Source organism: Maylandia zebra, linkage group LG7, assembly GCF_041146795.1.
Source record: "Maylandia zebra isolate NMK-2024a linkage group LG7, Mzebra_GT3a, whole genome shotgun sequence".
Taxonomy (NCBI): Eukaryota; Metazoa; Chordata; class Actinopteri; order Cichliformes; family Cichlidae; genus Maylandia; species Maylandia zebra.
In genome coordinates, this window is record NC_135173.1 from 56,076,810 (window position 1) to 56,089,289 (window position 12,480).

At 40.0% G+C, this 12,480-nt stretch overlaps 2 long non-coding RNA genes across 2 annotated transcripts in view; both read right to left on the minus strand.

The window, feature by feature from the left end:
- LOC143419546 (uncharacterized) overlaps positions 1-2,418 on the minus strand; it is a 31,075-nt gene extending 28,657 nt beyond the window's left edge. Inside the window, exon 1 of the long non-coding RNA XR_013099549.1 lies at positions 2,268-2,418. This is a non-coding gene — a long non-coding RNA (uncharacterized LOC143419546). The remainder of the gene's footprint in view (positions 1-2,267) is intronic.
- Positions 2,419-3,131: 713 nt separating this feature from the next.
- LOC143419547 (uncharacterized) overlaps positions 3,132-12,480 on the minus strand; it is a 43,106-nt gene continuing 33,757 nt past the window's right edge. Inside the window, exon 3 of the long non-coding RNA XR_013099550.1 lies at positions 3,132-3,292. This is a non-coding gene — a long non-coding RNA (uncharacterized LOC143419547). The remainder of the gene's footprint in view (positions 3,293-12,480) is intronic.

Here is a 12,480-nt window from a genome sequence, read left to right on the forward strand (position 1 = left end):
ACAATGGGGACCATCGGCCTAACTGAAGAGAAAATAATCCAAGTACACACAAAAGCAGGCATCTTGAGTACAGTGTTGATGGGACTTTTTCTGTCAGACAGTCACCTTTGTTTTTGTCTGTTTCCCTGTTTTTGTAGCTGACAAAGTGAATTAGCTATTCTGCTGCTGTAATATGAAAAAGCAGGACAATTTATGGCATCCCAAACTCGATGAAGAGAGACCGTAAACTCTACAAATTGCTTTGATGTTCTGCTGTTGTCACATTATTTATCCAGCAATATCCTCCATTTTAAATATCGACGGCCGCCTTTTGTTGCGTTAATAATAATTCATAGTGAGAGATTTCACTTGCAGTGTGAGCCTATCCTTCACTCTTTTCCCCCCAGTGGTCACTTGTTAAATAATCTCTCTCTTTCTCTCTCTCTCAGTTTCTGTTTCTCAGTTTTGTTTGTTTCACGCTCGCCTCACGGGACACCCAGAGACAGACAGCCTTGCCAGATTCATTTTCTGATCAAAGCTGTTTGATTTGGTCAATTTTGCCACATTGGAGACGTTCTCTATTACTGAGATAAATAGCCTCGGGCTAACTGTCAACGAAAACTTGTAAGCTAATAAATTATTCCAATTTCTTCCAGCTGGATTTCTCTTGGGAGTCAGCCTCTAGGAAATACACTTTTTGATTAGTAAATTTCTGCCCGAGTGTGTGTGTGTGTCTGTTTGGGCGTGCAAGCATGCGCATGTGTGTATGTCCGGACATTCGGATGTGTCGTTTTTGATTAGCGGGCAGGCTTCTGGAGTGGAAGGCGGCAGAGGGGGCTGTCAGGAGAAGGAGGCCTCTAATGCATTATGCATTGACAAGGCTTTGGATCCTGCCACCTTCGCTGGCACGCCTGGGAGAGGAGGCTGAGTCTGGCTCACCTAAGGGGCTGCTGCTGCTATATGCTCTCCTCCTCCCTTCTTCTCAGTCCTCACTTGTACTCGTGAGAGAGGAAACTTTGACAGAAGCCAGCCCCCGCCGTCTTCAGCACTTCTCCCCTTGGACAACCCCCAGGTGTGTGCTCTCTCTCACTCTCTCACTCTGTTTCAGACTGACACACACACAAACATGCACATTCAAGACAAACACACACAGCTAGACTTTCTTTTCTCGCTCTTGGCCTGGAAATGGGCCGATGGGCAGAGAAAGTGTGTCATCAGCAGAAACGGACAGAGTGAGAGGACATGACTGATAGGCTGGAGGAGAAAATTGATCGGCTCCACGTCTCCGAGCCAGGCGGTCTGTCCTCTTTCCATCGCTCCATCCCTCCACCCCCTCCCATCCTCCTCCTCCTCCCTTGGCCTGTCTCCTCACTCAGCTAGCCCTGGTGACTCAATAAGGCTCAGCATGCTCCACATCTCTAGCCCTGCTCGGCTGGGTTTGGGCCGGAGCAGATAAATAGGTGTGCATGTGCGTACGAGCACCAAAGCCACACACACCATTCATCAACCTACCAAAACTGTCCCTAGATGATTACCTCTTCCAAGCTCCCCAAAACCAGGGGGAGGGAGATAGAAGGGGGGAGATGGTAAATGAAACTTTTGAGGGGTCAGTGGTTTTGTACTTTGGCTATTCATCTTCTCTCTCACCTCGCAGGGCTGCAGAACGGCAGGAGTGCTGCTGGGTAATTACCTCTCAGCGTGCCGCACTGCTTCATTATGTCCTGCAACTCCAATCCACTGAAACATTTGTAATTTAGTCTGGGAAGCTTCGCGCAGGCCATGCTGAGAGCAAGATGGTTGTGTGTAGATGCCTGCAAATGTGTGTGTGTGTGTGTGTGCGAGAGCAGCCGTGTATGGTGTCTGTGTGCCTCTGAGGGTAATATGTGCATGCATATTATTGGTTGGGATCACTTCTATCTCTAGCTAGCCCATTTAGGAAATGATTTGAAATTTAATTCATCAGCGGCAAAGATTGCCCATTATTTTCGATGAGTATTGTTTTTCAAATCTGCGATTGAATTTGCATCCACCAATCCTGCTAGAGTGCCGTATACATGATGCTTATGGAAGAACAACTTCATCTTAATATTGTATTATTTTGACACGCTCTGCAACTAGTACTTGAGGTAATTGACCAAAACAACCATTCTTCATGCTTGACTTCAGGAGAGACTCTGGAAATCAAGCTGGACTACAACAGCTATGTCTCCAAGTTCCACATCTTACCTGTCATGACCTCTAAACCAGGAATGAACCCCTACCATACACACAGACCAGTCATAACATACCTCCAGCCCCCACAGAGCTGTCGTCCATGCTGAGGCCCGGCGTCTCAGATGTGGACTCAGATGAGAGGACTGATGGATGAACAGGCCTTTGTTTTGACAGAACCGACGGGACTGAGGTTACAGTCCCTGGCACAAGTTGTGTTTTCTGATCTTCTCTTTGAGAGAAAACACAGCGCTGTCACTCAAATGTATATGATACGTGTTTTACCTCTTACTTATCTCAAAGACTGCTCAAACCTTGTGTACCAGGTGCAAGGGAAATATGCTTAAGAATAAGACTCTTAAAGCTCACTGAGCACTCAGTACTTAGAAATACGTAGATAATTTCATTATTTTATCATGTTCTTTGTGCATCATTACTTTGAATTTGTCAGCAACTAAAGCAATGTACTACTGCTCAAAGAATTAAAAAAAGTGTCCAGAACTCTGGGGTCCACTTTGGTGGAATACTCACAAATTGTGAGTATTTCAGATAGCACTTAACTCAATAAACTAATGTGTTTTAATAAGAATGTTGATGTATGTATGTTGATCTATAATTTTAAATGACAGTAATGAAAACACATTAGCCACTCGGTACTTCATGATTTCCCTTCACAATTTGTATGATATTGCCCTAACTCCCTGATAGATGCCATCCATCCATCCATCCATCCATCAGTAGCCTTGGTCTGCTCTGGGGGCTTCTGCCAGTACGACATGGGAAAACCTCTCCCTAGAAGGCATTCTCCCTTGGGAAAAAACTCATTTTCATTGTTTGTAACCGCAATCTTATTCTTTCAGTCATTACAGACAAACAGCGATTCACATGACCTCAAAGAAAAACAAAATCCAAATGATCCTGCCTGGGACCAAGGTTCCCAGGAACCTGCCCTGGAGCCTGGCCTGGGGTGGGAGATTGAGGGTGATTGGCTGGTTGTCAGGTCTTCGTTCTTGGGGCCCAGCCAGGCGCAGCCCAAAGAGGTAACATGGGCCTGCCTTTCTGCAGGAGGCCCGGCAGTCCGAGCCCCAGCTTCTGAGGCTGTCTGTAGAGACAGTGGAAGATACAAGTCTTGTACCTGCCATTTTTAATTAATTTGACTTACTTTAACTAACTTAAATTTGTTGGAAACTGTTTTCATCAGCAGTATAATGCACATTTATTGATTTATTTAACTTTATACTGTATATAAAATAATCATAATCTTTGGATCTGAAACATAAAACCAGTGCAGAAGTACCTTATACCTGCATTTTTTCTAATTTCCAGTAAGGCGTGACCCCTATGGTCGGCAAAGAGAACCCTAATTCTGTAGAAGTCTTGAAGAATGTCATATTTTTACTCCATCTCTAACCTTTAAAACTTTACTAATGAGTTTATAGCCTCTAGCAGTTTCAAGTCTTCTTTAATGAAACACAGTGTTCATTGTGTATATCTATGCCCATTTAAAGTAAAATAGACAAGAAAGCAAGGAGGTGGCCACCTCGAAATGCCCCCCCCCCCGCCACACACACACACACACAATCACACACACACAATCACACACACCCTCCCTCTAACTAAGCAACTCCCAGACAAGTCCCTATTAGAGACCGTTGGCCTCTAATCTGCTAATCAGAAAACTCATTTTTCCCTTATCCATGAAGTCCCAGCAGGCCACAAGCGCACACACATTATGCTTCTTCACTTGGATGTTTACACACACACACACACACACACACACACACACACACACACACACACACACACACACACACGGTGTTGTTCCTGTTAGAGGTGTGGCCTTACAGTAGGAAGAAGACCCCACTTCAATTCCTCCTCCTCTCACCCTCAGTGGAGAGGAGAGAGTGTAGGGAGGGCAGGAGCAGCCAGCTGGGTTGTAGGAGTAATAAAGAAGGAGAATCAATAGGGCATGCAATGGAGCCAAGGTGCTGCCATTCATCACGCCGCCTCCCTGACTCCCATCATTCATCATGCTCAATGAGGCAGCAAATAGGAAAATGACTATTTGTATCAAACACATCTGCACTCATCCACCAAGGTATTTTATTCCCATTAACTCTCAGAGTAAAATACGCACAGGGTTGTTGTTTTTCCCCCCCTCCCTGTGTGTGTTTGAGTGCGTGCCGTCTCTGTGTTGCATGTGTCTCTCTGTTTGTAAAGAACGGTCGTGAAAAATTTCTCGGGAAAAGAACATATTTGTGGTGGCGTTAGCTTCCGTCCCTTTTTTGTCTCATTTCTTCTCTGTCTTTTTTTTTGAGGGGGGACTTTTTATGATTTCACCACACCCACATCCCCACCCACCTCAACCCCTCCCAGGTCTCACATCCGCCTCCCCATCATCCTTTATGAGCTGTCACTGGTGGATTCTTGTGGATGTCTTTATTCTTGAACGGGAAATAGAGGAAACACACACACACACACACACACACACACACACACACACCCCAGCATGTCGATCCTATTTGCCTTTTGGGTTTACACTCCCATAATAAATCTCTGCGGCTGACTCTAAGTGCTGGTTGTATTATTCCAGAGCGGCTTATTCACGCCTTCGCTCTATAAATTACCCGTGCCAGGTAAGATGGTGGTGCAGCTCAGCAGCTAAAGGCTGGATGGGATGCAAATGTCGAGGACTATCATCATTATAGTGTAATACCCCATGAAATGGTGGGATCATTACAGTCTATGGCAGGATCATTATCGTCTATGAGCTTTATGAGGTTCTGGAGGTGGGGGTGGCAGAGAAGCACGATACGATGAAAACAGGCTCGTGTGCACGTACGCTCGCATAAACTTGTGCCTCCTGTTCGAGCTTTTGTGATCCAGCCCCTCAACCTTTACATTAAACCAGTGCTGTTTGTTTTGAGGCTGCTCCCCTGGTGGCAACCCCATCACATCATTATGGGCCCACAATTTTAATTGGATCTGTCAAATTCTAATTAATGTGGATGATCCTCAAAACACACAACATAAACAACCAGATTCTCATTAAGATCAAAATAATGCAATATGAGCTTTGAGGGACTCTTTTTTTAATTTAATATTAATAGAGTGGCCAAACAGTAGGTAGGCAGTGAACAACTGATCAGCTGAGCATATATACTATCTGTATTTCACAAGGCCTGTAGGTAACATTTTAGCATTTCTAAATAAAGTTTTAATAAATATCCTCTAAATCTTTAAGTCATATACAGCAAAAGTCCTTTAACTGTTCTGGAGATACAGAGCAGTGTAAAATATGCCTTGATTAGAGATTATAGTGCTGACAAATACTGAAAGACAGCATATCTGTTTACAATTACATTATGCTTTTTTATGTAATTCTAGACTTAAAGAAGTTAACTTGTTGTTTATTTTTTATGATACCGTATAATTAAAAATACTATGAATTTAAAAGGAGGAATAACTGATTAAAGTTAAAGCTACAAATAACAGCTAAAACAACAACAACAAAGCCCCCCAAGAAGTTAGTAAAAAAGTTTTTTGTAATCATGTTTTTTTTTTTTAAATGATTTTGATCCTGATCTTTTTCTTTTTATATTTTTACTTGCCTTCATACTTAGAGCAGAATGAAACCAAGTTCAGATGAGGTGAGGCCGGTGGTAAAGTAGCTCTTCACTTCTTAAATAAACTGCATCCTTGTTTTGGTTCTTAGAGGGTGACTGCAGGACTCAGAGAGACACTGATGTTCAATCATATATAGAACATAACCTGAACATGCTTTTGAGATCAATCGTGGGCCATTTAAAACATACAGACAGCAGTTTTTACACTGAGTAATGATTTGAAAGAAAATTTTAACTGTTAGTCAGCTCTGACATAAATCTTTAAACCAAGTATGTTGTGTTCTTGAGTAAGTGTTCCAATTAAAGCAGCAAGATATTAAGGCTGCAACAGTGAAATGTGCAATTCACTTGTATTTTTATTTTTTATTTTTTATTCCTATTTATTCTATTTATCCCCTTTGTATATTTTATTTATATTTGTTTCTGTATTTATATGTGTGTGTGTGTGTGTGTGTGTGTGTGTGTGTGTGTGTGTGTGTGTGTGTGTGTGTATATATATATATAACAATTCTGTAACTGTAACTTCGGTCGTTGCTGTGCTTTTTTTGGAAATCGAATTTTCCAGAGGAACCCACCCGAGGGATTAATAAAGTTCTATCTTATCTTATCTTATCTTATCTTGACTGCGAACACGCCCAGCCTTTGACATACTGTAAGTGTTGCTAAACATTTGCAGAGCACTAACGCACACAGAAGTTTCTGATTAGTGTTAAGAGCTGACCTTATCACAGTTCTCACCCAGACTCATTTTGCTGCTGTGCAGCTAGATGTCCCAGTGACATCGTGGAAAGTCAAGGGGAAATCTAAACTAAGAAGATGTAAATTAAAAAATATATACTTACTTTTTAAAAACAGATTAGTGTAAATAATGCAGCTACATCTGCTCTGGTGGACAATGTTGAAGTTGTAACAAGTTATCAGAGGAAAATATGATGTTTGCAATGTTTGCTTTAACAAAATCGCCACTGCCCACCTCAATCAGGGACATTGTAGTTGAGGGAATGGTGACTGACTGCCCGGGGCCTCCAGTGGAGGGGCCCCTACAAGCATGGAATGAAAATTTGTTTTTGTTTGCAAAAAAAAAAAACTGTGAGCATCATAAGTTGCAAAGTTGCATGAATAAATTGGACAAAGCTGGAATATCACAAAAAAAGAAAAAAGCACACATAAAAAGAAATGGGAGGCAGAGAAAGCAAACTGAGAGAAGTCAGCTATAACACTATAACTGTTAAATGATGCAGCACAACTGAAACACATGGTTCTTGCACACATGGGTCTGAACTCATATAGTGGCAACTAAAAATTATTGAAAGATTTGTACCGTTTTAACTGAAAGTTGTGCAACACCAACATTGAGCAGCATTAAGCTTTATTGTGTGCTGGACCAGCAGTTCTCAGCTGGTGTGTTATAAGGTAAGCAAAGCATTCTGCAGAGGCATTTTAAAATACCACAATGACGCGGCTTCTTAATTAAAAAAATAAATACGTTTGCAGTTAGTTACTTGAATGCTGATTTGATTTGTTTAGTGCACAAACGTACCCGAGTACACGCTCGTGAACATTTTGATGTATTACTAAATCACCCAGAATATCCACAAGTCTAATTTAGTGCAATATATAGCAAATGTAACCACTGACAGAAAATACAATTTATGTTTCAAATCACTACTCAACAATTTAATCTAATGCATTTTAAAGTACTGCTATTGGGTCTATTTAAACAAGAGTTTTAGTATTACACTTTCATAAACACAACTATGATTGGACATTTATTTAAACTTTAAGATAATTGCTTTGTTTCTAATTGTTATGGTGTACCTTGACCTCTGACCTCTGATGGGCATAAAAAAAACTCCTGTATTTTTCCTTCTGTGTAGCACAGTGAACAAGAAAATGTGATAGAGGATGATGAAAGTGCATTTTTAAATTATTTCTATCTATCTATCTATCTATCTATACACCTTTTGAACTGTTATTTGAAGATGATTCTTTTTGTCTGTTTCTCAAAATAAAACATGTTTCTAGTCTTGCTTAATTGCATTTTTCATGCTGTATAGTATTTTCTCAGTGTGAAGGTTATAGACAGAGACAGAGACCGCCTATGTTTTTAGGGGCTAGAGTTCTATGCTATGCCACTGTGCATAACTCAGCAACCTAATGTTACTGACTTAGAAATCCAATTACTGAAATATGATGCTGTTAAATTACAACATTATGGGAATACATACGTTTTAAATGGTAATGTAAATGACGTTACTGCAGGTAAATGTTATTGTGGTCTTTCTACTGAAACTGATTACAGATAATAGCCTGCTGAATGGTAGGTTATGTTTAAAGATAGCAATTATCGTTGTGCCAAAAGGGTGCAAATGGAGCTATAGGCATGTCTTAAACAATATTAATAAAAGTGTTTTTAGTGCTCAACAGTGTGATCAAACTTTCTGACCTTTTCTGCCAATGACCTGGAGTCTAGTGGTCTACCCGCATATACATAGTTGAATTTTGTCAAATTCTTTAGGGACAGTTTTTATTTGTACAATATGCAAAAACACCTTTTGTGTCTTAGCATAGACTTTAAGTAATAATAATAATAATAATGATAATAGGGTTTACAGAAAGATGGATTTATCATTGACATGACATGATAACTACTTGCATTTCTAACAGTAGAACTGTGCTGCTCCAAAAGTATATTTAACTTCAGTGAATGTAACAAATAAATGTGCTCAATATATAAAATTTAAAAACAAAAACAAAAACGTGATATTTAAAGGTGTAAAATTAAATGATTTTATGTTTAATGGAAAATCTAAATTTGTGTTTGTGTCTGCCATTATTCCAGCTGTGAACATTATCATTATTGCATATTACACATAGCTAAAAAAACAAACTAACCCTAACTTTCTCAGATGCTTTCTTGCTTAAATGGCATCTAAGCATCTTCCAGTATGATCAAACAGCTCTTTTTGTTCCTATGACTAACTCTGGCTATTTTAAACTCTCAGTTATCTTAGACTGCAGACATAAAGTTCTGTAAAAACCTTTCTGCTCCCTCTTTCTCTTTTAAATCACCTCCATTTGGCCTGCTCCCTGTGCCCTACTTTCCCCCGGCTCCTCGGGGAGCAGCTAGCAAAGTCACAGACTGCAGGAACAGACCTTTCAAATTCATAAAATTCATAGGATTTTTCACAAATGAATGAACACAATTTTCTACCAATTTCCTCATTATGCAAATATGCAAAATATCGCATTTAGGCCAATTAAGGCTCCACACAGTTCCAAATTTAACCGTTTAAGCCGTAATTGCAGAAACTATCAAATAATTACCGCCGCTAATTGTGAATATTTGTGACAGATACAACAAATTCTCACACAAATTACATTTTATTCAAGAAGCCACTGAATGCCACTGCAATTTCTTTCTTTTTTTGTGTAAAGTCTAATTTAACGTACATAATAAAGCAGATTGAGTGCTTGTTATCGTATCTGAACAATTCATAAGGCTGTAATGCGGAATGATGAAGTAAATTGGTTAGAGATCGGCGCAGTATTTTACTGATCTTCTTCACTGGCCTTTTCATTTATGGGAAGAATGTCTCCCATGATTACTGTAGGTGTCACAAAATCCTTCAGTCTGTGATAGAAGCTAGTAAGTGGGATAGTCTCTCGTCGCCAAGCCTCACCCCTCCTTTCAGAACTGCTGCTCTCTATATTTTTTTGATGAAACAAGCCTGTTAATAACAATATAATAAAGCCTTTTGTGACAAAGTCTGTCTTTCTTTCTTTTTTCTTCTTTCTTTTTTCTCCCTTTTCTATAATAAACTGCAGGGAGCACTGAGCTCTGCATTCAGGGAAGGTCATCTTTGGACGTGGACATTTATCCTACCCCCAGTAGTAGACACAGGCATTTATAACTGTCTTGCTGGTGACCCGTTAGTGGATTATGGATGTCCCCCTCGGGCAGTGATTTGTTTAATCCGTGGAAATGGTCCTGGTGCTATGTAAACAAGCCAAGTGCGGAATGAAGGTGGCCACCCAAGCGTAGCAGGGAGGCCCTATTTGTCAGGAACCCTTCAAAAATATGGGGATGGTGCTGGAGATGTGATGTCTTCATTTTATACAGAGGGCAAAAAAGACTCAAAGGCTATTTCAGTGAATTTAATAGGTTCTGTTCTGTTCTTAGCCACTGAGTGGAATGAAAGTATTTTAGAGTTAATTATCTGGTTAGAATATATTTTTAGATTACACTGAAGTTAATTAGTTAACATTTGCAAAGTCGAATAATTTTTTTGTGTGTTTTCTAACCTTGATCAAAATTACTTCATTTATCTCACTGACCTTTTTTTTTTTTTTTTTTTTTATTTCTTGTAGTTTTATAGGTTTTCTTATGCCAGTACTGTTATTTAAAGATATATTTCAGGATTTTAGTATCTGTCTTTCTTGCTGAAAATACAACAACCAGTAAGTTGCCAGGTGGCTAGCATAAAGGTTGCTAGCAGAGAAAAACAGGCAGTCTCAGCAGAAACCATCAAAACTGATGTATTTAATCTGTAATTGTATCTGTCAGTGCCTATTCACTTTAGCTGGTTTGCATATCTATTCACACTGATGAAGGCTGTGACGGTAATGACGGTAATACTGAGATGAGATGTTGAGGATAGCCTACACTTTTCTGTCAGTAAGCGCTGCTGTTTTTGTCCGTGTTAGCTGCTGTTAGCTAGCGTTCATATCAACTTTAAAAAAAAATGTATGGAACATTGTTAGACTCAGTCATTAAACTCTCATACAATGTGTGAATCTAATCAAAATGTTTAACAGAAGGAAAGTGTGATTTGTAGGGCATTCGAGCCTAACATTAGCTAGCATATTAGCTTATATATGAGCTTATAACAGCTGTTGTGAAGGAGGAAGAGGATGAGGTTAAAATGAGGGAGGATAGAGGAAAAACACATGATGACAAAAAAGTTGATGAAAATATACATGTACAAATGTTAAATGATCATATATAAAATACTGTTTGTGTTCTTTAACTAGCTTTAACTAGCTAAGTACATAAAATTTCCATCTCTGCCACTGTGTTTAAGATGGCAGGGCAACGTGGTGGCTCCCAGAAACCGGCTCCTGCTCGTATTTATTTTTTCGTGGATTAATTATAACGTCATAAGACCAGACCAATTAATGTATATTTGTGAATACAATGTTCTTGTTTCCTATTAAATAACCTGAAAAAATTACTTGATGTACCTTTAAGTCTATTTTACAAATTATGATCTTCCTGAGTTCCAAAAAGGACTATTATTCAAAGCATGCTCAAGCAATTTCACAATCAGATCAGTTAGATCACTCGTCACACCTGACTTTTAAAATACAAAGTCATCGTGTTAGCTAAGACCAGGTTTTATACTGTCTTTGATCGGGCAAGGACACTCATTTATCACCTAAACAATACATGATATTAGTAGTCTTGCATTCAGTTTCATTTTACATGTTTGGATCCAATTTACATGTGAGGATCATAAAGGTACAAGCAAGCAGATGAATACCACATCTGATCCTGCTTCATAACCCCTCAGTCACCCTCTTATACACACACACACACACACACACACACACACACACACACACACACACAGAGGATCCTCACAGAGAATGATTTTGGGAGTGAATATAGATGAAGGAAGGGATATTAAGTCACTCTATATAACATCCAGGACACAATGCTGCAGTGATTGATGGGGACAAAGTGGGAACAGCAGGACACAGGGGGGGTGGGGGGGTCCTCAGCAGACAGGAACAGTATATATGGAAAAGGAAGGAGAGGAGAAGAGAGAAAGAAGAGAGTGAATAGAGAGAAAACACATTTCGGGAGGGACCAGGCAGACTTTGGAGTCTATTTGTATGAGTAATCAGACGACCATCTACCATCCAACACACCCACATACACACTCACAGCTCTCTCACCCTCTCTCTCTGTCAGCCGTGTTTACTCACTGATTTTCTCAACAAGACAGCCATTGACACTGGATGGATGGGGCTAATCCGACACAGAGAGGAACAGCTCTGCCAGGGTTACAGGTCTGAGATAGAGCGCCCTAGACACACTCTCTTCACCTAATCTTCCGGCAAATATTTATCACTATCAATTTGGCGTGACTCCATGACATTAAAATACCACGTATAGATAACCTCTTGCTGGAGAATCGATTGTGGACTCCTGCTGGCTCTTCCAGCCCTATCTCCCTGTACAGCAAAGGATCAGGTGGCGAAGGTCAGTAGTGGCACATCACACCTGATACCAAACAGGTCATCCATGCTACTGATGCTGCTGCTGTGCCCACGGAGGCCCTATGCATTTTAATAGGGGTTTTATTATACAGCAGTGAGTCCCAAAAAGAGATTCAGGTGCCAATTGAGTTCCTAAGGAGAGGGGAACACCAAGGGCTAGATGGCAAGAAAACTGAGGAACTCATCACAATGGAGTTTAAAAGCCACGGTCTATGCATTTAAACAATTCAGAGCCTCCTTATTAAAGGTGGGATTTACAGAGTAACACTTACCTCAACACTGTTTCATATATTGCTTAGATACATCAAAATACGACTCTGCAATAAACTGACAGATATTACAATATCAGTTTAACAGGACGAGGAAAACCATAATAATT